The following is a 20748-nucleotide window of genomic DNA, read 5'->3' on the forward strand; positions in this document are numbered from 1 at the left end:
AAAAAGAACTTGCAAATAAACCTCAGCATGCAGTTGCAATTGCCGCCTTGGCTCTGCATCCCCTGTGTCCTGGTTATTTTGCGACCCTTACCCAGTGACCCGAACCCTCTAGATGTTCAAAAAATATATTCATGTTTCAATAAAATGAAGTCAAGTTGATACTCATACAAAGAATGAGTAGGAGATTCTTCATTTTTAGAGTTTTTTGTTGGCAAATGCAAGATTACAAAATTTTGATCAAAACAAAACTTTGATATCTGAATTAACTCTAAATGTTGCAACTGTAGGTAGTCTACAGGATATGCTAAATCTAAGCACACACACATACTAAAAGCAAAAGGATATAAGAATGACACATACAAAAGTGATCAAACAAAACCTGGGCTGTCTAAATTATACAACACAAAACATAGTTTAAGACAGTTATAGGACATAGAAGACGTTTTAAATTAAAAAAAAAAATAAAACTTTAAAAAGAGGCAAAAGAGAGAAAAGTGCCCTTTGCCTTAGGTTCTGCATTAAGAGTAAATACATTCGCTACATGCTTCATACTTCCCAAACACACAAGGAAAACACTGAGAGGGTTGAATGAAAACAAAGAATCACTGTCATACTAAGAGACATAAATCCCCACTTACTGAAAAGGGAAATACAGTGAAGCAAAATGGTAATTGCAAAGCATAAGACTTTGAAAATATTTTGAAACCACTATAGACATATAGAATCCCTGTTATTAATCACAAGTGGGATATTATGCTGGTTAGATCAATTTTATATATTAAAACAAAGGTTAATAAAAATTTAAGTGATAGTTATTTTGTAACCAACATGGAATAAATATTTGAAGTCAAAAGTGGTAGGGATTTTAAAAAATTCCTAAATATGTGTCAGTTGATTGAACACTCTTGGGCATGCTGTTGTTCAAAATTGAAAGATTAAATTTAAAGATGTTTATACTACTTAAAGTTAACTAGAGGCTCCATGTAGTTTTTATCAACCTCCCATTGTTAAAAAAATGTTTTTGCAGAGAAATCTATCCTTTAAATTGTATGAAAATACCCCCAAATACAAATAAGACTATTTCCGTGCTAAAAAATATACTAAAAGTTACAGCATTCAATTGTAAATGCAAACATGGAGTCAGGTAGACAGAGTTCTTAGTGAGTGTGGCAATAAGCCATCACATAAATAGTAAATTAAAAACATTGCACACCACTATTGTTACATTGTTATTCAACAGAGCCATCATGGGGCACACAAACCAAATATCTCTTGAAAAGAAAAATGAGCCATATTGGAATATATAAACTATAGAACTTTGAAGTCAAAGAATTTATTCTAATTATATATTTTACAAAATGTATGTACACTAGGTTAACTGAAATGTCACAGAAAGAATACTGCAGAATTCTACGAACATGACATCTCTAAACTAAAAAAAGAAGCTTTCTGAACAAAAAAAAAATAGTTTTGTGATGAGGAGACAGAAATGAGCCCTTGCTTCCTAGGCCATTTTTTTTGAGATGTAAACTTTGTAGAGATATATTGCATAAAAATTTGAATTACTGTTACTGAACTATATATTTAAAATTTTGGAGACAGTTTTATTTTGTGGTTTTGATTACAATAAAAATTAAAAGAAAGAGAATTGTAACATTTTTCAAAGCTACATTTAAAATAATGTGGTCTTTATCCTATAAATAAAAACTAGCTCATCCATATACAAATGATGAGTATGCATGTAATCTCAGCTACTAGGAATTCTGAGGCAATTGAATTGCAAATTGAAGAAATACTCAAAAACTTAGTGAGAACCTCTCTCCAAATATGACTGAAAAGTAGCTTGGGGTGTAGTTCAGCATGAGAGTATCACTGCCATCAATCCCCATTACACTTATACATTGAAAACTTCAATTTCTACGTTCATGGGCAAAAAGAAAAGTCAATCAAGATAAAATACAAAAGTCATGGGCAAAAGAGGCTTAATATTTATACAAGCAAAAGCACATAAAATATTATTGGCAATACCAACAAAAATCATACATATCTTAGTTTGTGAAGCAATTAACTGATATGAGGAAACCCAGGCTATAACAGGGAACCTACTGTACACAATAAAAAAAGAAAATAACCAAACAAATTATAAATATCTACAGATGTATTATTTTACAAATCCTCTATCTCAAATAAAACTTACACCATCTCTCAAAACAGCAGTTTTTTTCCAATTTGACATTCATTCCATAGAAGATAATTTCACAGAAAATCCATTACACATATCAGAAAGAACACTGATAAGGAAATTTTAATAAAAAAATGTACAAATAAGATTAGAGAAACTGACTTATGATAGTAATATATTACAATGGGTGGATCTAGAGTTCTCCAGAAATGTGCAAAACTTTCCTGCAAATAATAAAAGGGCTGAAGTTGTAGAGTAGTGTTACAGAGCTTGCCTAGTAAGTGTGAGGCCCTGGGTTCAATTCTCAGCACCATATATGGACAAATAGAAAATTCATTAACAACTAAAAATATTTTTTTAAATTATGAAAGAGCTGTCAGATAATATTGACACTCACAAGGCAAGGGGAGTGTTTTGTTGTCAATTTGAATGTATGGAGACATTAATGGAGAAAAAGCAGGATATACATAATTTCAAAGCACAAAACACAGGACAGGTATTTCTGATAGCAACAGAACGAATTCAAAGCTTCTAAAAATATTTTTTGCTTGATAATGTCTCAATGAACCTTTTTGAATTTAGGCTTCCTCCCCTACCTCAAATATGTCTTCTGCTATATGTGAGCCACAGGATTTGACATCACTGCATTCCTCTAAGTCAACCATATGTCAAGTGAAAGATATATATCATACCACCAAAGGAAAACGTTAAGGATGAAAATAAACATCATTAACATTTTCTTGTCAGACCAAGAACTACCCCATCTTTTTTATTGAAAGCATAATTCTGCAACACATTCTTGTGGAGAAGTTCCCAAAAGGTATACTTCAAGGGAAGAAAACTAAATAATGATAATTAGGAATTTTGAAGGAAAGTTATGCTCACCTACAAAGACTAGGTTGCTGTAGTTCTCCAACATCACTTCTGTATATAATTTCTGCTGAGCAGGATTCAGGCATTCACATTCCTTTTTAGAGAAATCAATAGCCACATCCCTGAATGTCATTGGCTCCTGAAATAAAAATTGTTAGATCAATAGAACATGGACCAAACCTTTTTCAGTTTTTAATTTGAATTAAGAGTTAGTAGAACTGACTGTCATGTAGGAGAGTGACTTTAATTATGTAATAAGATAATTTCTATTATCTAATTCAGAGGAAGATACATAAGTCCAAAAACAGTACATATATTCCATATCAGAGTGAAGTGAAGGATATATACCATAACCCAAGCACTGAATAAAAGTCCAACTCCTAACTTTTCTGCCATCAGTGATGTGAAATTTGGCATACATTCCAGATGCAAATCAGACTTCTCAAATATATTCTCATAAGGTGATTGTGCACAAGAGAGAAAAAAAAAATGGTAAAAAAAGCTTTCGAAAACAATCTGGTTCCTATTCTCTCTGCTTTCTATCCATGAGATACATCGAGATCCCCAATACAATTAGGTTCAAGTATCATCCATGACACATTCCCAATATGTAAAATATTCATAAAATATTAATGTTTGGAGACATGTAAAGTGACACTTCCACCTTGTGAAAAGACAAACTTGAAATATTTCAAGTACTATACGCAGTTCAATGAGTGAATCAATTTGGTACCATAGAAGGAACAATGGGTTACAGAAGACTTCAAGGAGGAGATTAAAAAATTCTTAGAGGTAAACATAACATAGACACAACATATCAAAATCTCTTGGACACTATGAAAGCAGTACTACGAGGAAATTTCATTGCATGGAGTTCATTCCTTAAAAGAAGAAAAAGTCAATAATTGATCTTATACTTCATCTCAAAGCCCTAGAAGAACAAATCAACAGCAAAAGCAGTAGAAAGCAAGAAATAATTAAAATTAGAACTGAAATTGAATTAAAAGGAACAATTAAACCTTGACAAAAAGTTGGTTCTCTGACAGATCCCTAGCTATGCTGATGAAAAGAAGGGGAGAGAGAAAAATCAAATTACCAGCATACATGATGAAAAAGGCAATATCCCAACAGACACTACAGAAATAGAGAGGATATTTAGAAATTATTTTGAAAATGTATACCCCAATAAAATAGAAGACATTGAAGGCATCAAAAAATTTCTTAAGTCATATGATATGCCAAGATTGAATCAGAAAGAAATACACAATTTAAACAGACCAATATTAAATGATGAAATACAAGATGCCATCAGAAGCTTAACAACCAAGAAAGCACAGGCCCAGATGGGTACACTGCCGATTTAAACAAGACCTTTTAAGAAGAAACTCAAAAATACCAATATTCTTCAATTTATTTAAGAAAAAAAGAGAAAGAAGCAGCACTTCAAAACTCATTCAATGAGGCCAATATCACCCTGATCCCCAAACCAGGCAGAGACAAATGAAAGAAAGAAAACTTCAGGCCAATATCTCAAATAAAAATAGATGAAAAAATTCTGAATAAAATACTGCCAAATTATATCCAAAAACATATTAAAAAGTTCGTGCACCAAGATCAAATGGGGTTTGTCTAGGAATATAGGGTTGGTTCAACATATATAAATCAATAAAAGTAATTCATTACATCAATAGACTTAAAAATAAGAATCAAATGATCATCTCAAGAGACACAGAAAAAAACATTTGACAAAATACAGCACCCTTTTATGATAAAAAAATTAGAAAAACTTGAGATAACAGGAACATACCTCAACATCATACTGGCTCTCTACATTAAGCCTAAGGCCAACATCATTTTAAAGGGAGAAAAACTAAAGGCATTCCCTCTAAAAACTGGAACAAGTCAGGGGTATTCCCTCTCACCATTTCTATTCAACATATTTCTGGAAACACTGGCCAGAGAAATTAAACAGACGAAAGAAATTAAATGAATAACTACAGGAAAAGAACTTAAATTAGCACTGTTGCTGAAAATACGATTTTATTCCTAGAAGACCCCAAAAGCACCAACAGAAAACTTCTAGAACTAAAAATGAATTCAGCAAAGCAGCAGGATATAAAATTAAAACACATTATAAAAGGCATTTCTGTATATCAGTGACAAAGCCTCAAGAAGGAAATAAGAAAACCTACCCCATTTACACTAACTTCAAAAAAAGAAAACATAAGATACTTGGGAATCAACTTAACAAAAGAGGTGAAAGATCTATACAAGGAAACCTACAGACCCTAAAGAAAGAAATCAAAGAAGACCTTAGAAGATGGAAAGACCTACCTTACTCTTGCATAGGCAGAATTAATATTATCAAAACGACCATACAACCAAAAGCACTATACTGATTTAATGCAATTCTGATCAAAACTTCAATGACATTTCTCATAAAAATAGAAAAAGCAATCATAAAATCCATCTGGAAAAATAAGAATCCCAGAACAGCTGAAGCAATTATAAGCAGGAAGAGCAAAGCAGGTGGGTGGTATTACTATACCAGACGTTAGACTATAATATAGAGCAATAGAAACAAAAATATCATTTTATTGGAACTAAAACAGGCCAGTAGACCAATGGAACAGAATAAAGGACACATAAACTAACTCACAAAATTACAATTATCTTACATTAGACAAAGGTGCCAAGAACATGGTTTGGAGAAAAGATAGCCTCTTCAACAAACGGTGCTTCGAAATATGGACATCAATTTAAAAAAAAAAGAAATTAATACCCTATCTCTCGCCATGCACAAAACACAACTCAAAGTGGATCAAGAACCTAGGATTTAAACCAGAGACTCTGCATGTAACACAAGTAAAAGTAGGCCATAATCTTCTTCTCATGGGGTTAGGCCGCCACAAATTCCTTAATAAGATGCCTGTAGCACAAGAATTAAAACCAAGAATCAAAAAATGGGATGGATTCAATCTAAAAAGTTTCTTCTCAGAAAAAAAATCTGAGGTGAACAGAGAGCCTACATCCTGGGAGTAGATTTTTACCCCTCACATATCAGATAGAGAACTAATATCTAGTATATAAAGAACTAAAAATGCTAAGCACCAAAAAAAAAAAACCCAATAATCCAGTCAACAAATTGGCAAAGGACTTGAACACACTTTTTAAATAATGATGTAGAATCAATCAACAAATATATTTTTAAAAAGTTCATCATCTCTTGCAATTAGAGAAATGCAAATCAAAACCACTCTAAGATATCATCTCACTTCAGTCAGAATGGCAGCTATCATAAAGAAAAACAACAAGTGTTGGCAAGGATGTGAGGGAAAAGGCAATCTCATACACTACTGGTGGGACTGCAAATTGTGCAAACAACATGGAAAACTGTATAGAGATTCCTTTGAAATCTGGGAATGAAAACACCCTTTGACCCAGCTATTCCTCTTCTCAGACTATTCTCAAAGGACTATAAAACAGCATACTACAGGGTCACAGCCATGTTAATGTTTATGGCAGCACAATGCAGAATAGCAAACTGTGGAGCCAACCCAGATGCCCTTCAGTGGATGAACGGATAAAAATATGGGGCATATATACACAATGCAATTTTACTCAGGAATAATAAAATCATGGCAATTGCACATAAGTGGATGGTATTGGAGAAGTGAAGTTAGGCAAACCCAAAAAATAAATGTTGAATGGTTTCTCGGATACAAGGAGGCTGACTATAGTGGAGTTAGGGAGGGGGAGCATGGGAGGAATAGATGAATTCTACATAGGGCAGAGAGGATGGAGGGGAGGGGAGAGGCAGGGGATTAGCACTAATTGTGGAATATGAAGACACCATTATCCAAAGTACATGTATGAAGACACAAATTGGTGCCAACATACCTTATATACAACCAGAGATATGAAAAATTGTGATATATATATATATATATATATATATATATATATATATATATATATATATAGTATTGCAGAAAGAAATGAGTACAAATGTAATGGCATAAATTAGCATTAATATACTTTCTATACAGAGATACGAAAAATTGTGCTCTATGTGTGTAATAATAATTGTAATGCATTCCACTGTTGTCGTGTATTTAAAAAAAAAGTCCTTTTCAAAGTTACAAAAAAATATTTTTAAATTTATAAATTGTATATATGAAAACAAAAATTCATTTCCTCAAATGACTCCATTAAAGAGAACAAGGAGAAGTGACAGATAGAAGAAACAAATTGCCTCACCTTTACCAAACTTTTCTAAGAAAGGAGAACAGAGACTGTGAGAGAAACGCAGGCAAGAGCCATGAACCTTCAAATAGCAGGTATCTAAATGTCCCTTTATCACAAAGCAATCAAAGTCTTTAGAAAGGAGGGACTATGCCATAAAGTCACAAGGAACACAAATTGAGACAGTGTTGAAGAACATGTGGGTTATCATGAAGGTCCACAGAAACAGATGTGGACACTACAGCACCTGTTCATATAAGGACACAGCATAAAACAAAACCTTTGCTTCTTATTTTATTACAGTGGGGAGGAAAAACTCACGGGAAATGGGAACAGGGGACTGGAATTTGAGAAATTCATTGATACATGTGTACACGTTTCATCTGGGAGACGGGGTTGTGGATCTGACACTTTGCTTCCCTTACATTTAGAACATTCAGGGGGACCCAGGAAAGAGGGCCTCATCTGTAATCCCAGCCACTCCGGAGGCTGAGGCCTAAGTTCAAGGCCAGACTCAGCCTCTGTCTCAAGATAAATGATAAAAAGTACGAGGGATGTAGCTCTGTGGAAAAGGACCTCTGCCTTCAATCCACTATGGTCCCCATGCCCCCCCCCCAAAAAAAAAAAGAAAACCTCAGGAGGGAGAAAACCCTGAGACCCCTGCAGATCCCAGGCTTCTTGGGTAGGAAAAGGGCCCACAGAGTGGTGATTCTCATGGTCCCAACACTCTGAAATCCAGCACAGAAGAAATTCAGGGAGGAGACTTGAGCTGCCAATTAGTATAGGAGATACCCATGTGTTTAATAATGAGAATAAAAGAATCCAACATCTTTAGAAACCCGAGAAATGTAAACTAAAACCCTATCAGAGAGAAAATAAAATAGTATCAATGAAGATAAGAAACCACAGAATTCTAATAAACTTAAGGAGTTCAAGTGCTTCTTAACTATTTGTGGAAACTGTTTTGCCATTAAAGACACTTGATAATCCACAACCGGAGTGCACTTACTCAAATCAGTTCACAGGATAATACATTAATAAAAATGGGTTATTCAGATTAAAAAATGGTATAAAATACCATGGGTAAGTGTTGCACGGTGCCATATGCATGTGGTATTATGTATAACACTGATACAATAATAAACAATCCATGCTTTACTCTTAAAGGAAGAATTCAGTCCTAAAATTCATCTACAAAGTTAAATATATGTAAACTTAGCCAAGAAACTTTTGAATTATAAAAACAAAAAATTATAAAAGCAAAAAAAAAGTTATTAACCAACATGTGCATTGGGAAGCTGTACTGATACAATTGTCATTGAGGAATCACGACGTCAACAGTGTCCACCCACGAACCCATGTGGAAGTGAAAATCATACACTTAATTGCAACGGAAAAGTCATTATCAATTAAACCATAACAAGGCCAATCTCAGCAACTTAGCTAGACCACCGGGCAGAATAAAAACTAAAAACTACCAGGGACATGGCTGAGTGGCAAAGCATACTCTTCTGTTAACTACAAAACAAACAAACAAACAAAAACAATAAAACAAACTCCACAAAACTAGCTCAGGAATATGCGAGGTCCCTGTACACTGCAGCTCCTTTCCTTGAGGTGTTTGGGGATTTGATTTTATTATTATTATTATTATTTTTTATTTTGGGGTACCAGGCATTGAACTAATTGGCCCTCAACCACTGAGCTCCATACCAAGCCCTATTTGCATTTTATTTAGAAGCAGGGTCACACTGAGTCTCTAAGTGCCTCGCCAACTTGAAGAGGTTGGCCTTGACCTCCCAATCCTCCAGCATAACCCGCCCTTCCCCAGCCTCCGAGATGACTGGTGTGCGCCATCCCCTGGCTTGGAATTGGATTCTCCCAGTGGTTCCACCTGTCAATCACCACAGCCCAGGAAGACGCCAGGCAGCAGCGCTCACCTGCCACATAGGACCTGACCAGGGGCTGAGGTTGCCCCCAAGAGATGGGGAGGCCGCGAGGGGTCTCAGCCACTGTCACGCTCCCCAACAGGCTGGCCAGGGGGACTGAGGGGCGCTGTCCCCAATGGGCTCAGGCCTGTGTATGCAGAGAGTTCCCTGAGTCAGGGTCAGCCAGCTCAGGTTCCCACCACAGCCTGTCTTGCCAGACAGCCTCTTTGCTCTCTCCTGAGCCTTCCTGTCCAGGCACCAGGTGCCACTGCACACTCAGCATCTCCTGGTGCCCAGCAGCCAAGCCTGCCCTGGAGAGCTTCTGTCTCTGCATGGCAGGGCCACCCAAGGATCCCGGACACCGAGCAAAGCCTGGAGTCCAACTGCAGGAGTCCTGGAACCGCGGACCACGGAGAAATAAATCCCAAACTGCTCTCGGAGGCCCACCACCTGCTCACTGGCTGCGCTCAGGATTGGACAGCGCTCAGCACTGGGTCTTCTGATTGGACAGAGCCTCAGTCAGTCTCTGCTCTTCCCTCGCCCCCTCCAGCCCAGCGAACCTTCTTTTTGAGCGACAGCGGGCTGATATCTGCTCCAGGCAAGGAGGAGGTCAGAATGGCAGGGTTTGGGTGCAGCTTTTTTCTTTTTTTCTTTTCCTTTTGAGGTCTGGGCGTTGGGTTAGGGTCAGGGAAGTTCTGTTAGGTTTCGATGTTAGGAAGTTGAAGTCATTTCTTGAAAGTTTCATCACCTGGACCACCCAAAGCATCTTCTGGAGTCTGACTTGTCCTCCATTGATACATGCAAAAATCTCCAAGTAGAACTGGCCTTTCGCCCAGTAGGAACCTCCCAGTGCGTCATGGCCAGGGCTGGTAGAGGCTCACTGGGGGCCTAGCAAGCGCCCTGGAGGAGTTTACCACCCAATTGGCAGCATGAGAGCTGATGTTCCTCCAGCTGAGTTGAATCAGTCTGGAGCCCATTTTGAGGCTGGAGAATGAGTAAGGCGATCAGCAAAGAAGAGACCCCCAGAGAGCAGATCTGGGTAAACCCCTGTTGCACCCGGGCTCCTGCACTCTCTGGCGAACTGGTGGTTGAATTCAGAGGCCTCGACCTCTGAGCCTCTTCCCCAGTCATAGCTTGAAGTTTATTTAGAGACAGGGTCTCACTGAGTTGCTTAGCACCTTGCTTTGGCTGAGGCTGGCTTTGCATTTGCCATCCCTCTGCCTCAGCCTCCCTAGACGCTGGAATGACAGGCATGTGCCAGCTTTTTTTTACCTGCGGTGGCCACAGGATAACAGCCTTACACAGATCAAAGCCACCCTGGATCCTGACAGTCCCCTGGATCCCAGGCAATGGGATCCTGCCTCCTCCTAAAACTAGAGACACCCTGCCCAGGTGTGCATCCTCAGTATCAGCTGAATACTCTTCACTTGACAAGAAAAAAGAAACAACAAAATATACAGACCCTACCTGCTTGTATTGATTCAAACAAAGTCAATGTGTTGCCAAAGAAAGCTCTGGTCTTGTCCCCCCAATTCAGTGGTGCAAAAAGTCACATAATACAGAGAAGACTTCTCCTTAAGAGGGGCTCAAGGGTCTCTTTGTTTAAGGAAAAACAATTTGCATTTGATTGGGAGTCCAGGAAAGACAACGCCAGGTTTTCCTAATTTGGTAAATAATTCCATAGACTCCAATGCACCCTGCTCCTCTCTGCCTTTGTTAACCATAGAGGCCTCGAGATTACCTGCCCCCTGGGACCCCTGCACCTGCAGATGAATGGGGTGGGGTCCTATCTTCTCCATGCAGTGCCCTGAACCTCCACCTTCTCACAGACTCCAACACCTTTGGCAGCATCCAATAGGGGAGTGGTTTAGTAAATTTTGGAATGTACCTAAAGACATTTCCTTATCTGGCTAAGATGCTATCAAGTTGGATTCATGGTCCTTTTAAGTACTTTTTATCTTTTTCTGTTTTATTTATCCTTTTTAGTTATACATAACCATAGAGTCAATTTGATAAAATTATCCAAACATAAAATATACCTATATACCTTATTCTCTTTAGTACCCCATTCGTGTGGGTGTGTATGATGGACCGATTCACTTAGATATTTTCATATATTTAAATAGAAACATTATGGTCGATTCATGCTACTGTTTTTCCTGTTCTTATCTCCCCTCCCTTTCTGTTGTTCCCCTTTGTCTAATCTACTGAACTTCTCTTTGTGCCCCCCCTTCCTTGTGATGTAGATATCACATATAAGGGAAAACATGTGACTTTTGGATTGGAGGGATTGCCTTATTTTACTTTAGAATGATAATCCCCACATCCATTCATTTACTGGCCAATGTTATGAAGTCATTATTTTTAAGGCTGAGTAATATTCCACCATGTATATATACCACAATTCCTTTATCTACTCATCTATTGGTGGGCATTTATGCTGGCTCCATAGCTTAGCTATTGTGAGTTGTGCTATCATAAACATTGATGTGGCTGTGTCCCTGTAGTATGCTGATTTTATCCTCTTTATGCTTAGGAGTTGGATGACTGAGTCAGATGATGGTTTAAGTCCGAGTTTCTTAAGGAATCTCCAACCTGCTTTCCAGAGGGGTTGCACAAACGGGTAATTTCTGTAACAAGGTGTGAGCATTCCATGTCCACGACATCCTCACCAATTTCTTGTTACTTTATTCTTGATAATTGCCATTCTGACTGAAGTGAAAGAGAAGCTTAGTGCAGTTTTAACTTGCATTTCCCTAATTGCTAGAATACATTGCCTTTTCAGTATTTATTTTTTAAAAAATATTTTTTTTCTATTGAAATCAGACTCAATACCGTTATTCTATCCATTTATTTTTCTGTGGTGCTGAGGATGGAACCCAGTGTGTGCACATGCAAGGCAAGCACTCTACAGCTGAGCCTCAGCCCCAGCCCCCATTTTCAGTATTTTTTACTTTTGTTTCTCAGTAACAGCAGCCCAGGTCTTTTGGGGGACCAATTTTCTTGCATTTATGAAATGGAAACATTTCTCTTGAAGGAAGACTGAGAAGGTCAAGCCACATGCCCAGGATTCCAGGGATGAGCAGTACACGGTTGTCTTGCCCAGGATGAGGAGAAGATTATGTGGTTGAGAAGAGGGAAAAAGCTGGAGACACCCTGGGGCCAGAACCCCTTCTTCCCCCATGAGGGAAATGATTAATTATTATTGCTGTTAGTTTTCTTCGCCAAAATGTGAAGTTTAACTAAACTACCAGTTCCACTAAATTTAGGTCCCTGGATGGAGCTCAGATTTGTCTTGAGAGGCAAGAAAATGTGAATAACCAACCCAGTGGTTCCAATAACCAAAAAGCTAGGCTTTGGGCTCCTTGGAGACAAAACACTGGGTTTTACCCTATAATTAACAATCCAACAGCACCTGACACCCAATTAATGAGGGATGGAGAATTGGATCAGTGGGTGTGGGGGTCTGTGGGTGGCCAGCTGCAGGAGCTTGCCTCTGGGTGCATTCCTTGCATCTGGGAAATTTTTCAACACCAATGAGATAAACAAAATGGTGAGAACACTGGCAAAACCCTCTGCAATATTCTAGCCAGGAAAATTCATAAGCACTTTAAAAGCATCTTAATGTTTACCTTTGGTCAAATGTGCCTCAATCCAAATGAAACAATTTGAAAAGAGTTGTCAACATGAAAAATTTCTGAAATCTGCTGGTTTATGGATCACTGAAAATCCATATGAGTCCATGGCTAAATACATAAGTAAAAATAGAAACCTAATAATGAACATTTTCTTAAGACTTCTGTCCTAAAAACACTGCCCTATGTACTTTGATAACTAAATTATAATTTAATAATTCCTCTAGTAACAATTGACATCCATAAACAACTGTGGAACATGTCTGGTTGGAACAGAAATGCTGGGATATCAAGAAAAAAGTTACTCTAAACCTCAACGGAAAAGAAGTCATAAATAACCACAATGCAGAAATGCCCAAAAAAACTTTAAATTAAAAACAAGGGACTGGGGTTGTGGCTCAGTGACAGAGCACCTACCTAGCACCTGTGAGGCACTGGATTATACCCTCAGCACCACATTAAATAGTAATATGTAAAATAAAGGTATACTTTCCAACTAAAAAATATTTTTAAAAATAAAGATCAGATTTATAAAAAAGCAATACCCTGCAATGCAGCATTTCTCCTAGACCAACTTCCTGTACCCCCAAATACTAGCATGATGTGAGCAAGGTTAAAAAAATGGGTGAGAAATTACAGAAGTCTGATCTGGCCCCATCTCTAGTCCAGTGCCACTTAAATGTCCCTCTCCAAATAGCAACACCTCAGACCACGTATTTTCTGTCTCTCTCTTTAGGGCTTTCTCACATTTTTCCTTTCTTTCTTCTTGTGGTGCTGGGGATTGAACCTGGGACCTTGTGCATGCAGGGCAAGAACACTACTGACCTCACTGAATCCCCAGCCCCTCACGTTCTTTCCTGAATGTGTATCTCCTTTTCTAAATAGGTGTGTTCATGTGCCTCACAAATGAAGTTCTTTTCTGCCATGAAAACCAAGGAACCTACTTTTTCTGAGCTGATCTCTCTCTCTCTCCCTGGAATCCCTTCCCATCACATAACCTCTCACAACCAGAGTCAGACTTGAGCTTTGGAATTGTGTGTGGTTTTTATTGTTTGGAGTCTGATATCACATACATCACTGGAGGGAGCTAACCCTCAGCTATGCATTTCTTTAATAAGCAAAGGATGAGGTTTGGTGGCACATGTCTGTAAGGCCAGGCATTTAGGAGGCTGCTGCAGGAGGATCTAAACTCTGAGGCCACAGTTGGCCTGTTAGCAAGACCCTGCCTCAAAATAAAGTATTCACAGTTCTGATATTGGGTGTGTCTTCATGAACAATGAAGAATCAGAGTTTCTGTTTCAACAGTCTCCCTTTAGGATGCTGTGTGTAGGTGTGTGACTGTTACCTTCTAACAGGACCTAGAGCAGTTGCTGGTGTCCACCTGTATTAATAAATAGATCAAATGAAGTGAGTAAATAAGTAAAGTAATAAAAGATCTTACACTGTAGCTGGTTGTGATCCCAGAGATATGGAGGTTATGTTGTGTTTCTTGGATCTTGTGTTCTTGCAAGAGTGGATTTTAGATAATTCATAAAAGGTAATCAATGTAGAGCAAAGCTCATTGGCTCAAAAATCACTATCTAGAAGGGGGGAGGAAAACAGTGAGTCTTCTCTGAAATCTCTAGGATTCACACCCGCTTTGCTTCTCAAGTTTATGGGAAATGTTGTGGGTGACTCCAGAATTCTGTCCATGGACCAATTTCTACTCTTAACTGGCAATAGGATGACACTGTGTTTGTAGGTTCCTAATCCACATGGTCTTGTACAGAGACACCAAAGAAAAACCCGAGTGTGTGAGTGTGTCTCTGTGTGTGTGTGTTTGTGAATTTTACTATAATAAAAATTTTATTATGGCAGCTATTATGAAGACAAACAACAAGTGTTGGCGAGGATGTGGGGAAAATGGTACAGTCGTAGACTGCTGGTGGGAATGGAAATTGGTGCAGCAAATATAGAAAGCAAGATAACAAGAGAAAGAAATCAAGGCTTCTCAAAAAATCTTTTCTGTTTAGTAACTTCTCAATCAACCTTTTTGAATTTAGGCATCCTCCTCTACCTCAACTATGTGGGCCACAGGATTTGACATTACTGCATTCCTCTAAGGAAACCATATTTTAAGTGAAGGATATATATCATGTTAACAAAGGAAAACATTAAGGATGAAAAGAAACATCATTAACAGTTTTTGTCAGCACCAAGAACTACCCCATCTTTTTTATTGATAGCATAAATGTGAAACTCATTCTTGTGGAGAAGTTCCCAAAATATATACTTCAAGGGAACAAAATTGAATAATTATAATTAGGAATTCTGAAGTCAAGTTATGCTCACCAACAAAGAGCAGGTTGCTGTAGGTCTCCAACATCACTTCTCTATATAAATTCTGCTGAGCAGGATCCAGGCATTCCCATTCCTCCTCAGAGAAATTAATGGCCACATCCCCAAATGTCAATGGCTCCTGAAATAAAAATTGGTAGATCAATAGCACATGGACCAAATCATTATTTAGTTTTTAGTTTGAATTAAGAGTTAGTAGAACTGACTGTCGTGTAGGAGAGTGACTTTAATTATGTAAAAATATACTTTCCATTATCATTCCATTATCTAATTCAGAGGAAGATACATAAGTCCAAAACAGTGTGTGTGTGTGTGTGTGTGTGGGTGGGTGTGTATTCCATATCAGAGTGAAGTGAAGGATATATACCATAATCCAAGCGCTGAATAAAAGCCCAACTCCTAACTTTTCTGCTATCAGTGAATGTGAAATTTGGTGGAGATTACAGATGCAAATCAGACTCGTCAAATATATTATCATAAAGAGATTGTGCCCAAGGGAGACAAAAAGAGTGGTAAAAAAAGCTTTTGAAAACAGTCTAGTTCCTATTCTCTCTGCTTTATATCCATGAGATAGATTGAACTCCCAAAACAATTAGTTTCAAGAGGCCCACACAATAGCACATATGAGTTCAAAAGACTGAGGCAAAGAAATGGTTAATAAAAGAAAAAAATACCTTTTGATATAATTGTAATGGAAAAATAATAGTAACAATAAGTTACTTAAGACTCATACAACCAAGTAAATATAACCAAGGAAAATGATGGTTTTGAGAAATACATAATAAAATTATTAGTCATAAGAGGCACAGGACTGTCAACATGTGTGTGCAAAAGGAAGATGAGATCAGTAAGACACACCAGAAGTGTCCAAACGGGTTTTCTGCATGTGGATGGATCCTAATTACTTAAACATAGCTACTTTATTGGAACAATTACCTTGACATCAGAGCATAATCACCCCATCTAAACAAATAACTAATTAAAAATCTTCAATAGCAAAATGTTTAAATAACTGAGTGAATTGGAATTGTAAGGTATCAAGATTTTATGAAAGAACAACCACAAGAAGACAAATCACGTTAGTAGATGATTAGAGTCACTGTTCACAAAACACAAAAAATAAAAATCCTGACATGTTAGAATAATTATATTTTCCAAACTGTTGAGCACCCTCACTGTAACACTGTAGCCTTCTGTGGCTAATTTCTCAGAAGTGAGTGAAGTAATTCTGGACAGCTAAGAAAATTAAGTCCACACACCTCGGATACCTTTGACAAAGAAAGGAAATGCTTAGTCTTCCAGAGTCACAATTCTCACCAGTTAGCAGCACATAGCAGTAGTAAGTTATAAGTCACTTATAAGTCTGATGTCACTTATAAGTCCCAGAATGACATCTACACTGCTGATCAACTTCCTGTAATTTTGTGGACCCTACAACTACCAAACACAGAAAGGAGCATTCAATATTAAGTGATAGTTATCTACAACTCGAATAAATGATTAAACACAACCATGATAAAATCCTAACAAGTTTTTGCATAAATATTGAAAAATTGGCTTCTGAAGGCTATATGGAGAAGGCAGGCATATAGAGTGGTCAACAATTCTGTAGAATAAGTTTACAGGACTGAAATATTGGATGCTGAAATGTACTATGAACTTAAAGTAACCAAAAAGGTGAGATATGTGGCATGCAGTATACAAACAGATTAGTGGAAAAGAACAAAACCTAGAAAGAAACTCAAAAAACTACAAGAAATGTGAGGATTTCACTGGAGATGATATGATATTTTTAATTAATTATGAATAAATTGCTATCTGTCTGCAAAGAAATGAATTTGACACAGAACTTGCAACTTTTAAAAAATAAAATCATTCATCTGAAAAAAAATGTTAAATTTGTAGCTTGTGTCAGACAACATAGCACAAATTCTATATGGCTTTGTCCTTGACATGAACATTCAAAGGCAGAAGCAGCATGTATAAATGAGAAACTTAATGAATTTTTATTCTGTTAAAAATTATTCTGTATTTTGAAGTGTGCTATAAACTGAAAGAGAAGAAACTAGATGAAGTATTTGATATATATATATATATATATATATATATATGAGATATATATATATGAGATATATATATATATGAGATATATATATATATATATATATATATGGCACTGGGTTTGATCTTCAGCACCACATATAAACTAATAACAAATAAAGGTCCATTGATAACTAAATAATATTTTTAAAAAACACTGAGCAAGAAAACAATGAGTTTCAAAATGACACTATCACATATAATGATATTAGAAACTCATAAGGAGCAATAGTAAGAAGAATATAATTAGAAACTAATAAATATATACAGATCCATGAAGATGAGATTTGTGTATCTATTTACATTTGTTTTTCTATAGACTTCTTTATATGTACATACTTAGATTTATAATTATTGATATGTAAAACACAGAATTACATAGTTTAAGCATATATCTTAAAAAACCTTTACTATAATTCATTCATTAATGACTTGTATATAATTTATGCATAAATACAGAGTAACTTGTAAGCTTTTCACTTAGAGATATTTATACAATAATATTTTATGGAGTTATGGTTGTAATTAAGTGGTGCAGAATTTGCACAGCTTGTGCAAGACCTTGGATTTGATTACAACAGCACAAAAACAAATGCAATAGTTTCCACTAAGGCCATGATAACATAGTGACACTTGACAGATATTTCAGTCATTTTTTTGGAAAAACCACAGAATTTAGTGGGTTTCTGTGTCTCCTATATGTAGTAGAAACTTCAATGTCTGAAAACTTCTACTTGAAATACTTTTACCAACCCCCATTAATTTCTAATGTCATTCAGTTTAAACAATCAATCATGATCCTCGTGTACCTTAAGTATAATTTTTATTTAAACTTTCATTTTTTACTTTTCTTTGTTTCTACTTAGTGCCCAGCCTTTTTTACTTTGGAATTCATAAAGTCCCCAAATTATTCCTCCTGTTCAAACACCATGGTTCCAAGAACTTTATGTGAAATATACAAACTGCCCCCTTAGGGAATTTAGACTGATAACCCTGCCCTGGATAAGCCCATGTATCAATACATTCTTAAAAGTCAAAGCCGTAAGGAACAAATTGTTATGCCTTTTATCTTTCTAAAGGTTGTTGTCTAGTGAACAAACCAGTATTAAAATTTACACAAATCTAAAAATGTAAGAAAGCAGATTTAAAATTGACAAGGGATGCAAAAATTAAAAATAATTCTTTGGGAGAATGTAAATAGGTGTTAGAAGAAACTTATTTTTTATGTATAAAAATATCAGAAACTAAACACTGATGATCGTTTTACAACATTGTGACTACTGTATAAGCTATGGGATTGTAACCTTAAAAATTGTAAATTAGATTTTGATTATATTTTGCCAGAAGAAAAAAAAAGTTTTTGTAAGAGGAACAAGAAAAATGTCAAAATCATAGCAAAAATAATAATTATTTATAATATTATAATATATTATAATAAAAGGTTTTAATAATTTATATTATAATTTAATAATTACAATAAAAGATTTCAAAAGGCAAACAAAAATGCAAGTGATATTTGCCCAATAAATAACACTATTTCCATAATAAGAAACATTTATTTGAATATGCTACTGCCTAAATATAATGATCAACAGTGAATTGTTTTCTTATGGCTGACATATTTTTATCAGAAAAGCATGTCCAAGTAGCCATGAATATTGGCTGTCTGTAATTTTAATTAATAGTTTATTTAGATAGAGCCACATTTTTTCCCAGTATCTCCATTCACCATAGACAAATTATGGAAGCACTTCCCATTATGGACGCAGTTCCCAATAGATGAATTGAGTAATAAAATGTGATACACACAATGGAGTTTTTAGTCAGCTATAAATAATATTATTGACTAATGTCACAACTTAAATGGACAGAAATTAACATCATCATGCTATGTGAAATAAATCAGACTGATCAAGCATCAAATGTTTTCTTTCACATGCAGCAGCTACAGCAAAAAAAAGAGAAAGGAGAGTTGGATATCATAAATATATAGGAAAGATTAGTGGAGTATGAGGAGATTGGGTGGGAGTGACAGGAAAGGAGAATTTCAAGTGTAATACACACATACCATTGTGAATTCCACCTTCTGTATATGGAGAAAGCATCAACCATAAATGAATAAATAGATTAATAAAATAGATGAAGGAGAATATTTGGGGAAAATAATGAAGGGAAAAAATAAGGTAATGAGAATTGAAAGGGATTAAATTAATTTAACAAAAGAGGTTAAAGCCTTGTACAATGAAAAGTACAACATGCTAAAGAAAAAGAATCAAAGAAGACCTAGAAGATAGAAAGTTCTACCTTTTCCTTAAATAGGTAGAAGTAATATTGTCAAAATTACCATGCTACCAAAAGCACTGTACAGATTTAATGCAATTCCAATCAAAATCCCAAGACATTCCTCATGGAAATAAAAAAAAAATATATAAAAATTGATCCTGGAAAAACAAAGAGACCCAGAAGAGGCAAAGCAATCCTTAGAAGAGGAAGGCAGGTGGCATCACTATACCACACCTTAAACTATATTCAGAGGAATAGTAACAAAACAGTGTGGTACTGGCACAAAAATAGACAAGTAAAAAAAAATGTATAGAATACAGAACACAGAGAATAACCCATATAAATACAGACATATCATACTAGAAAAAAGGTACCCAAAACATATTGGAGGAAAAATAGCCTTTTCAACAAATGATACTAGGGAAAGTACAAATCCATATGCAGCAAAATGAATTTAAGACCCTCTCTTTTTTCATGCACAAATCTCAAATCAAAGTGGATCAAAGACCTAGGAATTAAACCAGAGACCCTACACCTAAGAGAAGAAAATATAGGTCCAAATCTTCATCATGTTGGATTAGGCCCCGACATCCTTAATAAGACTATTATAGCATAAGAATTAAAACCAGGAATCAATAAGTGGACGGATCAAAACTAAACAGCTTTTCAGCAAAAGAAACAAGCAGTGAGGTAAAGAGACATTCTACATCTTGTGAGAAAATTCTTACCACTCACATGTCAGATACAGCCCTCATCTCTAGGGTATATGAAGAACTCAATCTTAACACCAAACACACACACACACACACACACACACACACACACACACACACACACACACACACATATAACCCAATGCATAAATGAACCAAGGAACTCAAAAAGCATTTCTCAGAATATGATATACAATTGAGCAACAAATATATATGAAAAGTTCTACACAGCAATTAGAGAAATGCAAATCAAAGCTAAGATTTCATCTCACTCCAGCTAGAAGTGCAGCTTTTATGCATATGAACAATAAGTGTGGTCAAGGATGTGGGGGAAAAGGCACATTGATACATTGCTGGTGGGGATGCAAATTGGTGCAGGCAATATGGAAAGCAGTATGGAGAGTCTTTGGAAATCTGGCAATGGAACCACCATTTGACCCAGCTATCCCACT

This window comes from Ictidomys tridecemlineatus, chromosome 16 (assembly GCF_052094955.1).
Source record: "Ictidomys tridecemlineatus isolate mIctTri1 chromosome 16, mIctTri1.hap1, whole genome shotgun sequence".
Classification (NCBI taxonomy): domain Eukaryota; kingdom Metazoa; phylum Chordata; class Mammalia; order Rodentia; family Sciuridae; genus Ictidomys; species Ictidomys tridecemlineatus.